The sequence below is a fragment of the Octodon degus genome, unplaced genomic scaffold (assembly GCF_000260255.1).
Source record: "Octodon degus isolate 3935 unplaced genomic scaffold, OctDeg1.0 scaffold00107, whole genome shotgun sequence".
NCBI classification, from domain to species: Eukaryota; Metazoa; Chordata; class Mammalia; order Rodentia; family Octodontidae; genus Octodon; species Octodon degus.
Genome location: NW_004524683.1, coordinates 5,148,363 through 5,167,977, shown reverse-complemented (window position 1 = coordinate 5,167,977; position 19,615 = coordinate 5,148,363). Strand labels below are relative to the sequence as shown.

Sequence of the window (19,615 nt, the reverse complement as noted above, 5' to 3'; positions counted from 1 at the left end):
AGGGTTGAGCAAGAATTTGATATGAGTTGGGTAAATCTTTTAGTTACAATGAAACCTATGCTTTTACACATGATAGACACACAACAAACATCCCTTGAATGAATAAGCCCATGTTGTGCAAAGCAATCTATTTTTGCTGAGTGAGGCTTGCTCTATCTCTGCAAGAAAGTATTTGTTTTGACAGTGATCAGAGGCAACAACTCAAGAATGAAGAGTCAGGACAAGGGTAGGGAGGTGAGAAAGATTCCTCTTCACTAAAAGTCTACTTCAGCAGGTAATATGTTAGGAAAACATTGACTCTTTATCCCACTTCTGCACTGGAAAACCTATGGCACACATGCTGCAGTGGCTTGTTTGTGTCACTGAAAGCTTAAAAAGTTTTCCCTCACTGTCCTAGTTGATTGTCTCAAGAATCTGAGGATTGTTATTGTTCACACTTAATAAATGAAGAAAAATGCATCTGAAATATTAAGCCATTGCATTCTTGCATAAATTAAAAGGGGAATAATTGGACCAAGAATCCGTGAGTGTCTAGTACGAATCTTGCTCCTCACAGTTCTTGGTATGGCAAACGAGAGTGCAAAGCGCAAAAGACTTAGGTTTTATTTCCTGGAAGTGTATCAGCTCACTAGCGCTTACAGAAGGAGATGCTTGCTGCTTTTAGAAGGTACTCGTATACCCACAGTCACACAAGTAATATCCTAGTAGTTCAGCAGATTGCACAAATAGCAATATGGATTCTGCACAGTCCACACTCCATCTCAGGGAAGAACACAGATTACTTAGTGCACTCAGTTTGCTCTTGTCTGTTTTCCCTTAATGGACAGCAATTCCTTGGACTGTGAGCACCTTGAGATCTATGCCTTAGTATTCCTGGTTTTGCCACACCTAGCCCAGAACCTGGCCCTGAAAAGAACTCAAAATTTTGCAAACAAAATGAAAGTGACCATTAAGGTTAACTTTATGTGTCAATTAATCTGGAGCATAGAATAGCCCAATATTTGCTAAACATTATTTCAGGATATATCTGTGAGTGTATTTTGTGTTACATGGTTTCTGAATAAAGAAGATGAATAAAGTAAATCGCTCTTCCTAATGGGAATGGGCATCACCCAATCTACAGGGCATATGAGTAGAATTCAAATGCAGGTGAAGAGAAATTTCTCTATGTCTGCCTGACTGCTTAAAATGAAACCCAATCCTTCCTCCTTTAGACTGGGACTTATACCATCCGCTCTCCTGATTCTCAAGCCTTTAGTCTCAGGCTGGAAATATACCATCAAATTTCTTGGGGCGCCAGTTTGCCGAAGTAGATCATGAAATATCTCTGCTTCCATAACCATAGGGCCCAACTTCTGTATAATAAGTATCTTTTATAAGGGATATAAAGATACAGCTCTATGTATTATAAATAGGTTCATACATACATACATGCTATAGTTCTGTTTCTCTAGAGAATCATGACAAGTACAGGTAGTTTGGTATTATGGTAGGATGTTAGCATACCCAATATTTTAAAACACCAAAAGGCTTTGGAGTTGGTTAATGGGAGGAGGCTGGAAGAGTTTTGAGGTTCATACTATAGATTTGAAAATTTAAAGGAATTCTGGTGAAGTCTTAGCTGGAGATCAGGAACATATTGGAAACTGAGAAAAAGGTAGTCATAATAGTCTCAAAAAATGCAATTCTAGTACTTTGAGGGAAGATTAAAGCTTAGGAGCAATTTAATTAGATATTTACTGAAGATTTCTAAGCAAAGTATTGAGGTAGTGGTCTGATTCCTCCTGATTACTTGTAATAAATTGTGAGAAGAATAGATGAATAGAAAAATAAGTTGTTAAGCACAAAAAGGACTCAAGAAATTAAAGATTTGGAAAAATCTTCAACATTTCCATATGTCAATAAGGAGGTAGCTGGATTACCACCCAATAAAGAAATGATGAGTATAGCTTATGAATTTAATTTAATCAGCAATAAGTAGAAAAAGTTGGGATTATACCAACAGAAATACTGCCAGCTGGGACTATATGACATTAAAAAAGTGGGAAGGATGATTGTTGCTTTTTATTCTATGAGACTGAAACATAGAGCTATTCGCTTAAAAATATGTGCCATGTTTCAAGAAAAGAGAAGAAGGATGCTGATGCACAGGCCATTAAGGCTGCCACTTTGACCATAGGACAAAGAAAAGCATTCAACTTCTCTCATGACCACCAGGAATACTGCTAGAGGGCTACGAGTGGTCCATTACACAGATTAAGTATAACCAAGAGGGAGACCTCCTCTTCACTGTGGCTAAAGATCCCATTGTTAATGTATGGTACTCTGTGAATGGTGAGAGGCTGGGCACTTACATAGGCCATACTGGAAGTGTGTGGTGCGTGGACACTGACTGGGACACCAAGCATGTCCTCACTGGCGCAGCTAATGGTAGCTGTCATCTCTGGGACTATGAAACAGGGAAGCAACTGGCCCTCCTCAAGACCAGCTCAGCTGTCTGAACCTGTGGTTTTTGACATAGGAAAAAACATCATCATGTTTTCCACTGACCAGAAGAAATGGGCTACCAGTGCTCTGTGAGCTTCTTTGACTTGTGGGATCCAAGCCAGATTGACAGCAATGAGCCCTACATGAAGATCCCTTGCAATGACTCCAAATCACCAGTGCTGTGTGGGGACCCCTGGGAGAATGCATCATTGCAGGCCATGAGAGTGGAAAGCTCAACCAGTACAGTGCCATGTCTGGAGAGGTATTGGTAAGCGTTAAGGAACACTCCCGGCAGATCAACGACATCCAGTTATCAGGGATATGACCATGTTCGTCACTGCATACAAGGACAACACAGCCAAGCTCTTTGACTCCACGTCCCTTGAACATCAAAGGACTTTCTGGACAAAGCATCCTGTCAACTCATCTACTTTTTCTCTCAACTATAAGCATGTGGTACTGGGCAGTGGTCAGGATTCCATGGATGTAACCACAACCTCCACAAGGATTGGCAAGCTTGAGGTCAGGTTCTTCCATTTGGCCTTTGAAGAAGAGTTTGGAAGAGTCAAGGGCCATTTTGGACCTATTAACAGTGTTACCTTCCATCCTGATGGCAAGAGTTACAGCAGCAGTGGAGAAGATGGTTATGTCCTCATCCATTACTTTGACCCACAGTACTTCGAATTTGAGTTGGAGGCTTAAGAAGCTGGATCCCTGTCTAGATCAGGGATACTGCTCATGGAACATTTTGGACTCTTAGAAATCAATTAATTTGTTAACAAATGACTTCTGGGAAGACAGTTAAAAAAAAAAAGAAGCATTCATTCATCCTCAGTTTTAAGGTGTTACCTCTCTGGTCTTGGCAGGTGAGGATACTTACATCATATACACCAAAGGCAGTAACTTTTCAGGTAATGTGTGTGTGTGTGTGTGTGTGTGTGTGTGTGTGTGTGTGTGTGTTAATGTGTGGAGCTGAAAAGTGGAGCTAACCCATTTAGTTATGGGGGTAATGCTGCCACCACAGTCAGCCTGAAAGATAGAGCATTAGAGCAATAAAGGTTGTTTTCTAGCTTTAATAGCTAATGGAGTTTGCCTTGGTGGGTTTTGAACTTGAGATCCATCACACCTATTATGGCTTGTGTCTAGTTGTCCCCCCAAAGCCTCATGCAGTCATTGGGGCAGACTTCTAGAGTTTGTCATTAATTCATGATCCAATTCTGGGATTATCGGTGTGAGTGCTGCACTTGCCCTGGGGTGGATGCCCTGAATACAGTAGGGGGAAGGGAGAGAGGCTTGTTAATTGCTGCAGCAGCTGCTTTTCCTTCTTGCTTTTTGCTGTTTTTCCCCTTCAATGAACTGCTGACCTCTTCCATGTGTCACTCTGCCCTGGAGTCAGCTGAGTGTGGACTAAAACTTCCATAAACTGTGAACTAAATAAACCTTTTTTTCACTTAATTTTGGGAGTTAGGTGTTTTGTCCCAGGAATAAGAGAAAAGTAACTGAGACAACACCTTTCTTTCTTCTTTCCAATGTCTCCCTTTTGGAATTGGAATGCTTGTCTTGTTCTATAGGTTCGCCGCTGGAGTGAAATTCTGCCTCAAGATAAGTCATACCTTTAAGTCTCATCCATATCTGATTTAGATGATTTTTTTAATGAGACTTTGGATTTTCAACATTAGAGTTGATGCTGGAATGAGTGGAGCTATTTGGGACTGTTGAAATGAAATGAAAGTATTTTCCATGAGAAAAGAATAAAAATTTGAGGGAAGCAGGAATAGAATACTAAGAATTGAATATCACTGACACCCTAAAATGTTGCAACCCTGACACTTAATGTGGTACTGTTTGTGGGCAGAGCTCTTTGAAGATAATTAGTTTTAGATGAAGTCCTGGGTCCAGTTCTCATGATGGTATCAGTGTACTGGTAAGAAAAGGAAGAGAGACTAGAGTCTTCTTTCCACCATGGGATGACATAAAAAGAGAGGAGCAATACCCAAGCCAGGAAGAGGAGCTCCACCAGGCATGGAATCTGATGCTGTCTTGATTTAAAAATCTAAAGACTTCCTGATCTCCAGAAGTGTAAGATATTTTTTATTTTGTTTTATTTTTTAAGTGATTCAGTCTATGGCAGTTTGGTATTACAACTTGAGGAGACAAAGGAAGTCTAGGGAAAAACTCCATTTTTAAGAGGAATTTAAGAGTAAGATTTTATTGTTTTGTCATCCTTGAGCAAATACTTTCACAAAACCATAAATTCTTCACTTGATGCATATTAAGCATTCAAAGTGACAAGTCTTTCCCCAGAACAAAAGTGCTAGTGGTGGCTGGCCCAGTCTTGTGATTTATTCTTATAACCAGGCTTTGTAGTAATAAAGGTTTCAAATAAATGCTTATTATAATAAAAATATAGTTGCCAATTATGGACCCCAGGGTTCCTCCATGAATGATACATTATGAATGTGTTAAAAAAACATAAATGCTCTGAATTGAAAGAGTTCTTCAAAAATGTAAACTTGTAAGCATGATTCTAGGCTACTAAAGGACTTTACACATTGGACCTTATTCTGTGAGGCTTGGTACTACAGGGCCAATTTTCTCTACTCAAATACCTCTTAAAATCCTCTTTTAGAATATTTTGCTGAGTTTACACACCTATAATACTCAATAACGGAACTTAGGAGAAAAGGGGTATACAGATGAATGTCCATTTTGTATCTGTGTATTCAAAGTGGTTGGGATAGATATATAGTTGCATTCTCTTAATGAATAGAATGATTTGTTCTAATGGTGTTTATAAATAGGATCTCAAGTCCGCATCTTGTACAGCAATTAACCACTAAGAAGAATATATGCAGTGTGTTATTTGTTGAATCTGTACTTCTGATTTGATTTGAAACTGTTTCATTGCTATCTGTTTATCAATAAAATTTTGAAAAAAAATCCTCTCAAAGATATAGTGCTCCAATTTATCCATTTACACAACAGATTAAACACTTTCTAAGTGTCTGAGACAATGTCAGATATTGAGATCTAATGACAAGCAAAATCTCTACCCTCCTAGAACTAAGCAAGTGTGAGAGGCAGATACTCCTTAAATATCACATGCATGACACTATTACACCCTGACATACGTTTTGTGAAGTGCTTACATTATAGCAATCTGGCTGGGATTATGGGTTTAATGAAGGTTTCCCAGAGGAAAGAAGCTTGAGATAGGATACGAATGATGTTATGCAGTACTAGGGTTAAGAAAGTAGAAAGGGGCTGGTGAGATGGCTCAGTGGTCTAAAGCACCTACTTAGAACAAGCTAAGCTAAGCAAAAGCACAGGGACCACGGTTCAATCCCCAGCACCACATGCCGGCCAGCCCCGCCCCCTGGTGGGCTGAACTGGCCACACACATACAAAATAAATAAATAAATTAAAAAAAAAAAAAAGAAAAGAAAAAAGAAAGTAGAAAGAACATCACAGAAACTGGAAACACAAAAGGATAGCTCAGAGGTTCATAATTTTTTCTTGCAGTTCTGGAGATTGTATCCAGGGCCTTACACATACATACAAGAGTACACCATTTAAATGACTCCCATCAATTCTCAATAAATAATCAAAACATAATCTAATAATGATCAGCTTGCTACATATAGATACAACTTTAAGACCCTAAAACTTTTCAACAAGGGCAGTGTTTTTAGGTCCTCCAAAGAAGAAATTTGGGGATCAACACAGATACAGGCACAGGGATACTATGTTCAAAAATCTACTATTATGGAGAATCAATCCAATTCTTAGGAATTGGAAGACACTAAGAAAGAATCTTAGGGCCAGGAAAGGATGTGAGCAGAGGCTGAAGAGTTTATCCTAAAATTTTTGGTATAGGTCAGGGATATAGCTCAGGGGCACAGTGCCTGCCTGGAAAGCTGAGATTACAAGTTTGATTCGCAGTACCAGAATTAATTAATTAAAATAAAATTCTTGATGAATCAATGAAAATATTTAAGCTACTAAGGATAGAAAAGGGGTACACAGAGGAGCATATGTGCTATTTGACCAGTGGGTTCAGGGAGACCAGCTAGGTTATTGCAATTTTGCATGCTTATATCTGGTAATCTGAACAACTAATTTAAAGACAATATGCAATATAAGATCCATTCTTGAATTTTTATTGTTTTATTTAGTAAAATTCTGTATTGTTTATATTTTTTTACTATTTGTTCTCTTAAAAATAAAAATAATAGTTCATATGAAAGATGATGGTATTTTAGAGGTAGACAATGATAGTGAATATGAAAAAAAGATACTGGATTTAGATGTTTTTAGGCAAAATAACAGATGAAAAAGGGGTAGAGGAGAAGTAACCCAGATACTTTCCCAGGTTCCACTACAAATAATTTTGAAACCTTTCATTCTTGAGCTGGAAAATTTCATTCATCCATCAGAGAACTTCCCAAGGCTCCTCAAGAAAATAATAGGAACCTAAAAACTAGAAAATCAATCTTGCATATTTTCCATCACTGACATTCTATGGTTCAATAATTTTGTGATACTAACCTTTTGCTCTAATATCCCTCAAATGACTAAGACTATCTTTCCAAAAAACATACTTGCTGAAACGATACTCATGCCTGTAGCTTGATGATAAATAGTTGTGACATCTTGAATAAGGGCTATGAACCAGACATGGCCAGGTGTCTACTGCACAAAAGAAGAAGAAGAAGAAGAAGAAGAAGAAGAAGAAGAAGAAGAAGAAGAAGAAGAAGAAGAAGAAGAAGAAGAAGAAAGAACCTTTCACTGGAATTTTTCCCTAGAGTTTAAAGAAACTAATGATGAAAAATCTATGTCAGATGGGAAAATGCCTTGGATAATGATAATGATAATGATGATGATGCTCATAATAATTCCTTAACTTCATTTAGTGTTCGCACATGCCTTGTCTCATTTGATGCAACAGCTTTGTGAGGTATGCCAGTTCATAGAAATGAGTAGCATGAGCCCAGGAAAGAAAACAAATAAAGAACTATCAGTGCTTAAGTAGACTTAGATACTCATTTCTTTACAAATATTTATTGCTTATTATTTGCCAGATTCTAGGCTAGTGTAAATGTAACATATAAAGTCTTTGATATTACTGGGATAAAATATAATCAAATCTATAATAAAAACTATAATGATACATCATATAACATAACGTACCTATAATAAAATATAATAATTATTGTTAATAGTAAGTTCTTTTTTCTTTTTTCTTTTTTTTTTTTTTTTTTTTTTTTTTTTGCAGAACCGAGATTGAACTCAGGCCCTTGTGCTTGCCAGGGAAGCACTTATTCCACTGAGCCATCTCCCCAGCTCCAATAATAAGTTCTATGAAAGGAAAGTAGTAAGTTTTATGAAAGAAAAGGATGGCGTGTTAGCAAGTACACAAGGAAGGAAACTTTTTTTTTATTGGCAGAACCAGGGATTGAACTCAGGATCTTACGCTTGCCAGTCAAGCGCTTATCCTACTGAGCCAGTCCCCCGCCCCATGGAAGGCAACTTTTAATAGAATATTCAGAAAAATATTCTGGGTGTGGTAGCATTAAAGATGATTAAGAAAATGTAACTGTAGATGCCAGTTTTGGGAAAAGGCGTGGCTTGTGTGAAGAATAAAATGAAGATGAGTGTGGTTAGAGCCAGTGAGATAGACAGTAGTATAAAATGAGGTAGGAGAACCAAAACAGTGTATGAAACATGGTGAATTTGGGTTTTATTTTAAGTGATGAGAAACCATTAAAGAGCTTCTTTACAAGGGTGATATCATTTGATTTTATCTCTAAAATGATTGCTCTTGCTGATGTGTGGATAATGTACCATCAAGAGGCAAGAGGTAGAAAGCACAAGGTAAGTAGGAAAGTATAGGAGTCTGTGCAAGAGTAGAGGATGGTGGCTTAAAAAAGATGACAGTATAGATGACAAATAACAAAAGAAGAATATGCAGGAGTTGGAGATGAAGTTGGTTGTCTACAACCTTTCCGACTTTGCATGTGGGCAAGCCAAGGCCTAGGAAAAAACAGAGAAGGGAAACATCGAAACAAAACTTGAATCCAAGACTTCTGGCTCCACATGCAGCATTTTTCCCATTGTGCTGTGTGTTGCTGCTCATGGTGACAGTGTAGTGGGTGGGGATGGAGGGTACTCAGCTGAGTTGGATGTATCACTATCAACTGGCCTGGCTTTGTGTACAGAAGGGATGCTTCAGGGCATGCCTGCAGCAGAAGGGAGTCTTGAAACTTGCTTCATTCCCTATTAGACAGTTGCTCCCCTCCCCGTCCTGGGTATGCCATGGGAAAGGGAGATGGTTTTCACTCCTGCTGAAAGCATATGGCCATGCTCTTATGGTCCAGGGCAGAGAAATGGACAGATGGTGAGTATGTTCTGTAGCTTCCCAGATTCACAGAGGAAGAAATGAATCTGATGTCAACTTGAGTCCAGACACCTCTGCAGATTCACCTTACCTTTGGTCTCTTGGGGACCACTGCCAATTGCATTCTACCTTACCTCCCCTGGCTTAGCTCTCACTTTGCCTTTAATGCAGTACTCATTCAGAATACTTTTTGTTTATATATGAGCACTTTTTCTTTCTAAACCATGATGTTGCCAAAAGCAGAGACACCTCCATGTGCCCAGTTCCTGGCAGAGCAACTGGCATAGAATATATATCTGAAGCAGATTACTGAGAAAGAAAGCTGCTAAACGCACCCAGCCTACTTCCTCAACTTTTCAAAGAGAATAATTAACAGCCATTTCATAAGGTTGTGAAGTTTAAATGAGTTAACATGCATATAAGATACCTGGCACAGTGTAGGAACTTAAAAAATGAATTCATACATATCTACATATCAAAAGCTTTCCTTTGCAAACTAAAAGTAAAGAAAGTCAAGCTAAAAGCACAAGAACCCATTAGACTGGCTAAAATTAAAAATAAAATGCTGGCAATCCCAAGTGTTATCAAGGATTCAAAGTAACTGAAATCCACCTGCATTGCTGATGGGAATGCAAAGTGATACAATTCCATAAAATGTTAAATTTATCACATGATCCAGAGGTTTTATTGCTAGGTATTAATCTTAGAGAAATAAAAACATGTTCGCAGAAGTATCTGTATAAGAATGTTCATAGAAGGCTTTATTTATAATTGCCCAAAGTAGAAACAACCCAAATGGCCTTCAATGGTGAATGGACAACCTGTGGTGCAATTGAATCTTACTCAGATATTAAAAATTATAAACTATTGATACATACAACTTGGATAAATAGCAAAAGCATTAAGCTAAGTGAGTGAAACCATTCCAAAAAGATGACAAAATTGTATGACTACATTTAAGAACATTCTTCAGAAGGCAAAACCAAAGTAATGGAGAATAGGTTAGTATTAGTTAGGGACTAAGGGGTGAGTTGTGGCAACAGTGAGTAGATTTAAGGGAGTCCTTTTGATAATGTCCTATATACTGATTCCAATGCTGGTTTACATATATATATATATATGAATGAGAGAGAGAGAGAAGGGAGGGGAGGGAGGGAGGGAAGGAGGGCGGGAGAGAGGGAGAGACGGGGGAGAGGGAGACAGAGAGAGATCAGTATTAAAACTCATAAGCTTGTATGTTAAAAAATCAGATTAACTGTGTGTTAATTTAAAAAAAGAACAAAGCTTTTCTACATTGGCATTAACACCGTAGTACCTGAAGCCTTACTATTTTCTAAAGTATCTTTTTATCATAAGGGTAGTCTTGGTTATTTAAGTAACTTTTCCTAAAAAATCCAAAAGTTTAAGGAGAAGGAGCAATTGTAGGCAGTATGGAAGAGCATGGAAACCTAGTTTGTCTAGAAATTTATAAAGCTATAGCTGCTATTTCATTTCAATTCAATCCTGAACTTTCAAAGAGGAAATAGCCCCCTCCCCCACCCTTTTTAAAGCTTTGCTAGTAAAACTGTCCTTGCACTGAGCCAGCTATAAATTTACAGAACACGATGGTAATACCCATGGAGAAGGCAAAAGGGGCCTCCATAAACTATACGATTTGAACTACTACAGATGTTGCAGTGGAAATTTATGGTTTTTGACGGATCCTTATCTTTTCTTGCCAGTTTCTGCACATTGAATCATGCACCAGCAGAGTCTATTTTAAGAATCATCATTTTTTCTTTAAATATTAAAAAAGAACTGTGGTAATTAATTTCTTCCATACTGTTCTATCATGACAAATAAATGTGAGATGCATACTTACAGAGCACATGTAATTGCATTTGGACACATGCAAATGACATGCAAATCTTACATTCTAAATGAGTTTGTTTATCATTTCTGAATTCTAATCTAAGAGCCTTACTTTTTAAATTCAGTTTACATTTTGACATGTATACAAATGAGTTTGACTCTGGAAAATAACTTAATAAACTCGGGGTTGGCTTTGCAATTAGAGGAGGCATCTGGGAACTATAAAATCTGGGAAACAGCATTTACATCTTTTTCTGCATTCAGGGTTTCAATTTCCTTGCTCTCTCCTTACCAGTTTGCACTGCCCTCACCCCACCATTCCATTTCCTATCATTTCAGGTAATCCCATCATTGAAAGGGCCTCAGTTTCAATTTCTTTCCCTGTGGGAGATGGGTAAGTGCCTTTCCCCAAGGGTGACCTTGCCCAGTCATTGTCCTCACGCACGCAGCACTTTGAAAAAGTGATAAATGGAATAAAAATTAACAGAATTAACATTTATTGGAACTTTCCATTTGACTTTCTTATTTTTATGCTGGTCCAGTTCTCCCCTGGGTACTGATGTCTTCCTATGGATTAGTGGTCCCATAAAGAAAGCTGTGACCAGTCATATTCCATTTCAGTTGGAAAGAGAAAGAACCATAAAACAAAGTGGAATGAAGTTTCCTCAGAAAATTAAAAATAGAACTACAGTACCATATGACCCAGAAATTCTTCAAGGCATTTAGGTACAAGAATTTAAAGTGAAGTTTCAAGAAGGAGGTATTCGGGGCCATGAGAAATGGCTTAGTGGAATAAGCACTTCCCTGGCAAGTGCAAGGGCCTGAGTTCAATCCCTGGTTCCACCAAAAAAAAAAAAAAAAAAAGAAAGACGTATTCATGTACCTATGTTCATAATGGTATTATTCATAATAATCAAGGCCAGAAGCAAATGTCCATTTAAGGATGACTAGATACACAAAATACAGTGTATTGAGACAGTGGAATATTATTGAGCCTCAAAAAGTAATCTTATCATGTGATACAACATAGATCAGCCTTGAGGATATTTTGCTAAGTAAAATGAGCCAGCCACAACAAGAATCCATGTATATGAGGATTCTAAAAGAGTCTATTTCATACAAATAGGAAGTAGATTGATGGTGACCAATAGGTAGCAGAAAAAATAAGAGAGGTTTGTGTAATGGACATGGAGTTTCAATTTTGTAAGGTGAAAGTCCTAGGCATTTGTGCCCAACAATATATTTGAAAATGGTAAAATAACAACAATAAATATTGTTTTAGGGGTACCTTTGAAAAAGTTATATGCTAACAAAACTGCTTTATTGGGGGGAATAGTGTTCAAATCAGAGATGAACTATAGATAATGATAAATATTTTCATGATTTCTGAAATTTTCATAATGAAGTGATAATATAAATAAAGGAGACAAAGATTCTAAGGATAATACTTTAAACTAATGGAAATTTTTAAATAAAGTTCAGAAGTAATTTTTTTCTTGCTATTAATAAAACTCATTTTTAAGTCATGGTAGGTTAGCCTTTTGACATTGATATTATTAGGTAAACTGTGCTCATAAGCACAGTGTAGTCCACCCCACATTTTCTTTGTATAGCCCATGAGCTAATTTTTCAAAATGTTTTTAAATATCTATCTAAAAAATAATCAAAAGAAGACTGTTTTGTGATATGCAAAGTTAATGCAATATTTAAATTTCAGTGTCCATAATCAAATTTTATCACAATGCACACATGCTGTCACAACAAAGTAAAAGCTGTACATTCACATTTCGAATCTTATAAAAAAGCACAGATTCATGGGATATGAATTCATAGGATAAATCAGCCACAAATGAAATCTGAAATGACCTAGCACAAACATCTCACCCTATGGGTGAGAGACAGAGACCAAGAGAGGTGAAATGGTTGCCCTGAGCCCTGGCAAGCTAAAAGCAGAGCTGGAACTCTCCTGTGCCACGTACTTTGCCTCCCATCAGAACCGCCAGATCCAAGTCTGGCTCAGAGTCAAACTGAGTTTTTTGCTATCTCTTTCTAATTCTTATCTTTGGGAAAAATAAATAGAACATTTCATTAATTGTAAGCCATGGGCCTTTTACAGCATGAGTATACTAGTCCTCACAACTGCCCTGTGCTCCAGTCCTGGGGATGCTATACCTGAACCCTAGAGCTCACTATTCATGTGCCTTCTGCCCTCTACATTAGCCATGCCATCAGATCATCCACCCATCTCCAGAGAGTCTTGTGCATTGCCTCCCCAGTAGCCCAGTCTCCTGAGGCCCTAAATCTATCCTATTCCTCCTCACTGTAATCTGTCTCTCAACTGCCTTTGGGTCCGTTTGTTCCACATCTTCGTCTCCCTCTCTCCAAGCCAAGGCTTAAGAAAGCACAGTCCTCTCTTACAAATCTCTTCTGCATTATCCACTGACTTCTCACTCTACTGCACTCTGGGATCTACTCATCCTTCAACACACATGACTACTCCATTGTACAGTGACTTTTTCATGTTTAAAGGAAATGGAAACTTTTAAAGTCTTGCCTATTTATATCAGTGATTTCTTTCTTGAAACTCAGGTGCTAACTGAACTCTAATGTTCAAAGTCATGCACACTCTATCAGATAAAGAAAGACAGATAAAGAACATATCATTGCAGTTATTTTTAAATATGCCTCCATGCCTTTGCACATGCTGTACCTTTTGCTTTGAGTTCCTTTGCATCACTGGTGGTGTAAATTCCTGTATATGCTTCAAGAACCAACCAATATTTTCTCCATTGTGAAACATTCTCCACCTGCCCTTAAAGAATTGAGCCTTTTCTTCTTTGCCTCTACTGTGCCTTACTTTTAAGGCAATCAGCACTTTTCCATACTGTACACATTTATTTATTTGTACCTCATATAGGCCTATATTCTTCCTGAGGCAACCAGAGACATAGCTGCTTCATTTTTGTGCAACAGGAAAAAGATACATTTCAGTGTGCAGGCTGCCTTTAATACCTTCTTCCCTGTGGGATCATATTAGAGGGAAACTTAGGAAAACAACAAATAATTTCACATAAAATAAGAAAACAGACAAAGTAATCAGAGCTAGTTTTCTTGGGAAGTAAGGTGGTAACATCGACACTAGCAATTTTTTTTTCTTATATTAGGACCAATTCTTAAGAAAGAGAAATAAACCTGGATGTTTCTCACAAGAACAGTGGGGAGGGTGTTTGATCAATTGTGAAGTGTACACCCCAAACTATGCTGATAAAGGTAATAGCTTTTCTCAGGTAGGGAACCAGGCTGTGTTTGTGTTATCTCTGAGAAAAGTGCTTGTGAGTGGGAGAGGTACCTAATTTATAGGTTTCAGAACTGTAACTGAGAGTGACTTAAATTTGTCCGTACTCACTGACTTAGAATCAATTAGTCATGACCATCAGGGTGAAACCTGAGGGACTGCGGAGGGACCACAATATGAATCCACCTCCAGGGAGGAGCATATTTGTTTGAAGGAACATCTACATAATAGATTTGTCTGTGTGACTGTTTTAACATAGATAGTGTTCCCTAAAGTCGACATGTTACAGTTCAATCTTCAGGGTAGCAGTATTTGGCAGTGCTACAGGCCTTTAAGAGGTGGGGCTGGTGGAAGGTCCCTAGGTCATTGGGGGTGTGTCCTCACAGGACACTGTCAGATTCTTCTTTTCCCTCTCTATGTTCCAATTCAAGATAGACATAGATAGTGACTCCTGATAGACACTCAAAACATTGCTATCTGTACACGGTGTAACACAGTCAAGTGGCAGCCTTCACTAAGACTGTACGAAAGTGTTTGAATCTTCAGAATTCTGATCTAAGTAAACATTTTCCACCATAAGCTAGGTTCATTCAATATTTTATTGTAGTAACACGAAATAGACTGATGCATAGGGTGTGGTCACCCAATTGAGTGATTTGAAGAGATGCCTGCATCAGTGGGAGTGTGAGACGTCAGAGTGAGGTCCAGAGGAAGTAATCACCCTCCTCACAAAAATCAAAGTATGGAATTCCCTGCCCCAAACCCATAAGATATAGAAAAATGAAGTTAACTAACATTATACCTTTAGTCCTCCTATACCTTATAAGATCTTCCTGATTCTTATGCAACGGTCATCTACATAATAGACATTAGAGCATAATGACATAGCTTGTGGAGCTGAAATGCCTCAGCTCAAATCTCATCTTTGTGACTAGTCATGAAACCCTGGGCAAGTTACTTGCCTTCTTTGTGGTTTAGTGTATTCTCTGTTAAATGACAGTGACTGTGATATGTACTCATTTAGTTTTTTTATTAAAAAGTAAGAGAGTTAATATATCAAAAGCCCTTAAAACAATAATTGGCATGTCCTGAGCACCAGTAAGTGTGCCCTATTAGTGTTGTCATTGTTTTCTACAACATGGCCAAGTGACTGGCCTGGTTGAAAGCAATGTGTCAGAAAGTCCAGTGCAATGTAGACTTTACCTGTGCCAGGTTAAACAGCTCTTTTATCATAAGTCAAGTGAAACCTAACCCTAAGTGCTACCAAAGAGGTCCCCAGACCAAAAGCCATTATGTAGAATAAACTTCTTGATTGTCTCACAAATAAGTAAAAAAAGGTCACCATTTGTACCTTAAAAGGAAGAGGTCTTCTCAGTGTTGATCCATGGTAAATACTCAATAAATTTGTAGCTATTTTAGTATATGACCTGCCAAAGCAAGAAGTAAATTTGTAGATGACAGACAGAAAATAGATTGATAGATAGATAGATAGATAGATAGATAGATAGATAGATAGATGATAGATAGACTTGTATTCATTTATAGTAAGCCAAATGAATGCCCACCCATTTCCGTACTTGATCTATCTGTGGTTTTATCTTTTTTGTCATTACTGGGCCTTATCATTCATTTAACTACCACTCATTCCTTCCAGGATCTTTGGCATGTCATATTTTCCCAGGGCTCATTTATTTCACATGCAAAATAAAACAGATAAAACAGGTATGGCAAGTAGGTTTTCTGGCGTGTGCAGATATATACTAAAATAGGGATTGTCTAGAGTGTTATGTAAGAAAGAGGGTTTGAAACTGAATTCAGGATGAATGAGAAAGAATTTCATGATTGTAATGTCACAGATTTATGGGATAAATGAATGGCAGTTATTTTGTGATGTATGTTTTCCTCTAGAATGAAGTATAATCATTACAATCATTTCCTTTTGAGGAGTTTTCAAAATTTCTCAGACTTAAAGCCAACATCAATAATGGTGCTGTAGTTTTCTCATTATAAGGTGTAGTGTTCTTTAGTGGATGTGAAGTCATCCAGTAAAAAGATTTACTCTATCAGAAAATTCCCTACTTCTTTGTGAGTGGGTAAAAACAAGCTTAAAAAGGACCTGTCTATAAAGGGAAAAGGGGATAAAGCCCATACTTCATCATCAGTATGCTTAGCTTCTTACAACTTGGCGATCCTGAGAGAATCACAGAACCTCTCTAAATTCCACTTTTCCAAACTAGAATAATATTTTTTTATAATTATAACATGGTAACTAGAATTTAGGCACTTATAACACATGGAAACTAGCACAATAAAAACTCTAACTTCCTGCTTTATAAGAAGGACACTTCTGATATTAATTATTTTTTTTCATCTTTAAAGTGAGTACAGGGGAACTATGGACCTTAAGTGCCTTTTGGATAGAGACAGTCTCTCTCTTTTTTATATACCTATTCACAAACAAAAATGTTTAAATGGTTGAAAAACAAATGGTTAAATATTTTCTGGCTTGGATCAAATTTAAGTATTGAAATGTACAAAACAGTCTTCTGGAGCCCTAAGCACCAAGCATAGTGGCTGGCACATGGTCTGCTCATGAATACACTGAAATATAGTTCTATGATGATCTGATTCCAGGCCTGGGGCACATTCATGGAAAAGCATAATTCTCAGAGGAGCATTAGAAGAACCACACACTCACTCATCTTCTTACAAGAGCTGCCCCTTGTAGCTACTTCCTGTTCCATGCCCTTTCTCTTGGAAGGGACAAAGTGGCCTTGATTTACCTACGATTTTCCTGCAGTTAGAGGAGGAAAAAAGGATTCTAATTTTCTGCTGTCGATTCAGGGCACCCTCACATTCACTCCTGTCTGGGCCCAGGCTATTTTTCCCCTGCTGAATAGTGTGAAAATCACTGCTCTCTTTTCCCAACCTGTTAGCTTCTCTTTGAATTCTTACAGAAACATGGAATGGACCACAACAACTTCAAATACCTGAGCCATTATGCCATTGTTCTAAATGACATAGTTTTGCCACTGGTCCTATAACTATGCTCCTTTAGGTGAATCCTAAAGAATTTCATGGCCTTAATGAGTACATCAATTATTGCTCATGGAACAGCTGATGTCTCCTTAAAGGTTATTTGAAGGTTGATTGCTATCTCAGTGCTTATATCCAGCAAATCTATCTCAGTCTTATGAACGCATTTGACCTTTTTATAGGTACAGGGGAAAAAATAACAGAACAAAAGTTAATTTAGACCTCTATAATACAACTTTTTTTGAAAGAAATGAAAGGGCATTGAAATCGATATCTGCACAATAACATGTTGATGAATGTTGGGACCCAATTTTCTCATTTTGCTACCTAGAGATTGGGAATTCTGAATAGTTTTCAACCCTGCGTTCTTTGGGCGCTGTGAAGTCTGCCGTATTGTGTCCACACAATGCTGCTGCACACTCATTATGGGAGTATCAGTAGTCCTGAAAAGGTCAGTTAGTTAGAAATGTCAGCGTTCAATGGAGCCGCACAGACCTGTGTGTGCATGGATCCAATTAGAGTGGCCAGGCAGCACTGCTCTCACCCAGAATCCTAATGAGCAAATAGAGGAAAGGTGGCAGCACCTCTCTTCTTTCTTCTCCTTATTCAAAAGAAATGGAGATTGCTTTTCAAACACCCTACATGAGGTTGTTTAAGCTTTACCAAACACCACTTAAGCTCCAGGTGGGCTAGGAGGAGAACCCCCGCTTTTGCAAAGACTGAGCCTGCCTAGAACAGTTAGATGTGGGAGAGTAATGAAGAAGGCGGGAGTAGTACTTCAGACTTCAGACTGGTGCAGTGGGTCACCCCTCGAAAGCCTTCTGCCTCTGATAGCTTGGAGGAGAATGGTTGTTCATTTTTAAGCTCTGACTATGTAGGAGGCCTTGTAGTAAAAACGGGCCTTTGTCTTTTTTTCTTTGGGGGGGGGCAGCCTGAAGTGCTGATGTAAATGTGTGTTAGGAGTACATTAGAATTCATTTGTTTCCTGAATTCTATAGTGTTTCTCTATTTCAATTCATCAGAAACTGAGATTTGGGGAAAGTCCTCTGGTCATGAAGATGAGTGCGGCAGCTCACTGGGAATGACTTACACCCTGGTGCATGCTTATAATCCTGTGGGCAGCACAGCTCTGGCTACCTCATGTGTGTTTGTCTCTGCCTTCTGCTTCTTCCTCCAGCCTTCACTGTACCCCACTATTTCTCAGGTGCTTCCGGGCCAGCAATCATAATGCACTGTCTTTTGTGGCTCAATCACTACATAAATCTTTCCAAAACTTTTGTATTTTTGTCCGTTGATTTGACAAATCCCACCCATAATTAGAACACTCTCCTGCACTTGCTTTCTGGGCTTCAAGGTACTCATTAGGCCCAAACAACAACAACAAAAACCTGAATAATTTCTTACAAGTAACTCAGGGACAATACATCAGGAACAAATGGAGAAATTTACAGAGAACTGATCCATGGATTTTTAAGCTTAGTGGGTAGTAATGATCAATGTACTTACAAACATTTTTTAAAAACAAGGTATTCCTTTGCATAGTCTTATTTAGAAATAAAACTTTCCAAGAATGGATCTCAGTTGAGGGCTGGCTAAATAGCTCAGCAGATTAAAGCACCCGCAAGCAGGTGCAGGGGCCCAGGGTTCAATCCCTGGGCCTGCCTTGCTGGCCCCACCCCCCGGGTGCACTGAGATGGCAATTGAGACTGGGCATGGCGGTGCACGCCTGTTATCCCAGAACTTGGGAGGCTGTAAACAGGAGGATCAGTATGATTTTGATCTAGTATTGAGACCCTGAACACCCTGTAGACCCTTTCCTAAAATGCAGAAAAAAAAAAGGAAAGGAAAAAAATGAATGGATCTCAGTTGGATTGATCCTCCTCCTGGTTTGTTTTTGCTATTGTTGTGCTAGAGAGAAGTGTATCAGGTTTGTAAGACAATAACTCAGCAATGACCTGGAAAAAAACTCATACTACCAGCACCAAATCAAACCCTATCTGACCTTTCAGAGAATGAAATAGGTCAGTGAGGAAAAACATATTAGTGGTAACCATCTTCAAAGAAGGACTTCTAGTAACAGCATCAACAATTTGTGGTGACAAATATGGGGCTATAAAATATACCATATCACAATGACATCTTTGTACCCATATTTATAGCAGAACAATTGGTAACAGGTAAATCTTGGAAACAACCCAAATTGAGGAATGGATTTTTAAAAATGGTATTTTTAAACATTAGAGAACTATTCAGCCATAAAGAAGGATAAACACGAGACTTTTATAAATAAATGGAAGAAACTTAAGACCATACTCTAAGTGAAATAAATAAGACAAACATATATAAACATCATATTGTCTTCATGGTATGAGAAATGGAAAGAATAAATAAGTTCCAAAATGTACAATAAATATTGTAAAATGGGAAGAAATTGTTTAAAAGGAAATACAAACTAGGATGGGTGAAATTGGAAAGGACAGTGGAGAAAAGGGAAAAAATGCAAGTCCTTTATACTATTAGTGTCTCTTAGTTAACTGAAAAGCAAAATT

The 19,615-nt window shown here is 38.1% G+C and overlaps 1 protein-coding gene and 1 pseudogene across 1 annotated transcript in view; one reads left to right on the top strand and one right to left on the bottom strand.

The window, feature by feature from the left end:
- LOC105743223 overlaps positions 1-3,189 on the top strand; it is a 4,620-nt pseudogene extending 1,431 nt beyond the window's left edge.
- The window catches only part of Agbl4 (ATP/GTP binding protein like 4), a 1,571,060-nt gene that overhangs the window by 296,325 nt on the left and 1,255,120 nt on the right, over positions 1-19,615 (bottom strand). The window lies entirely within an intron of this gene.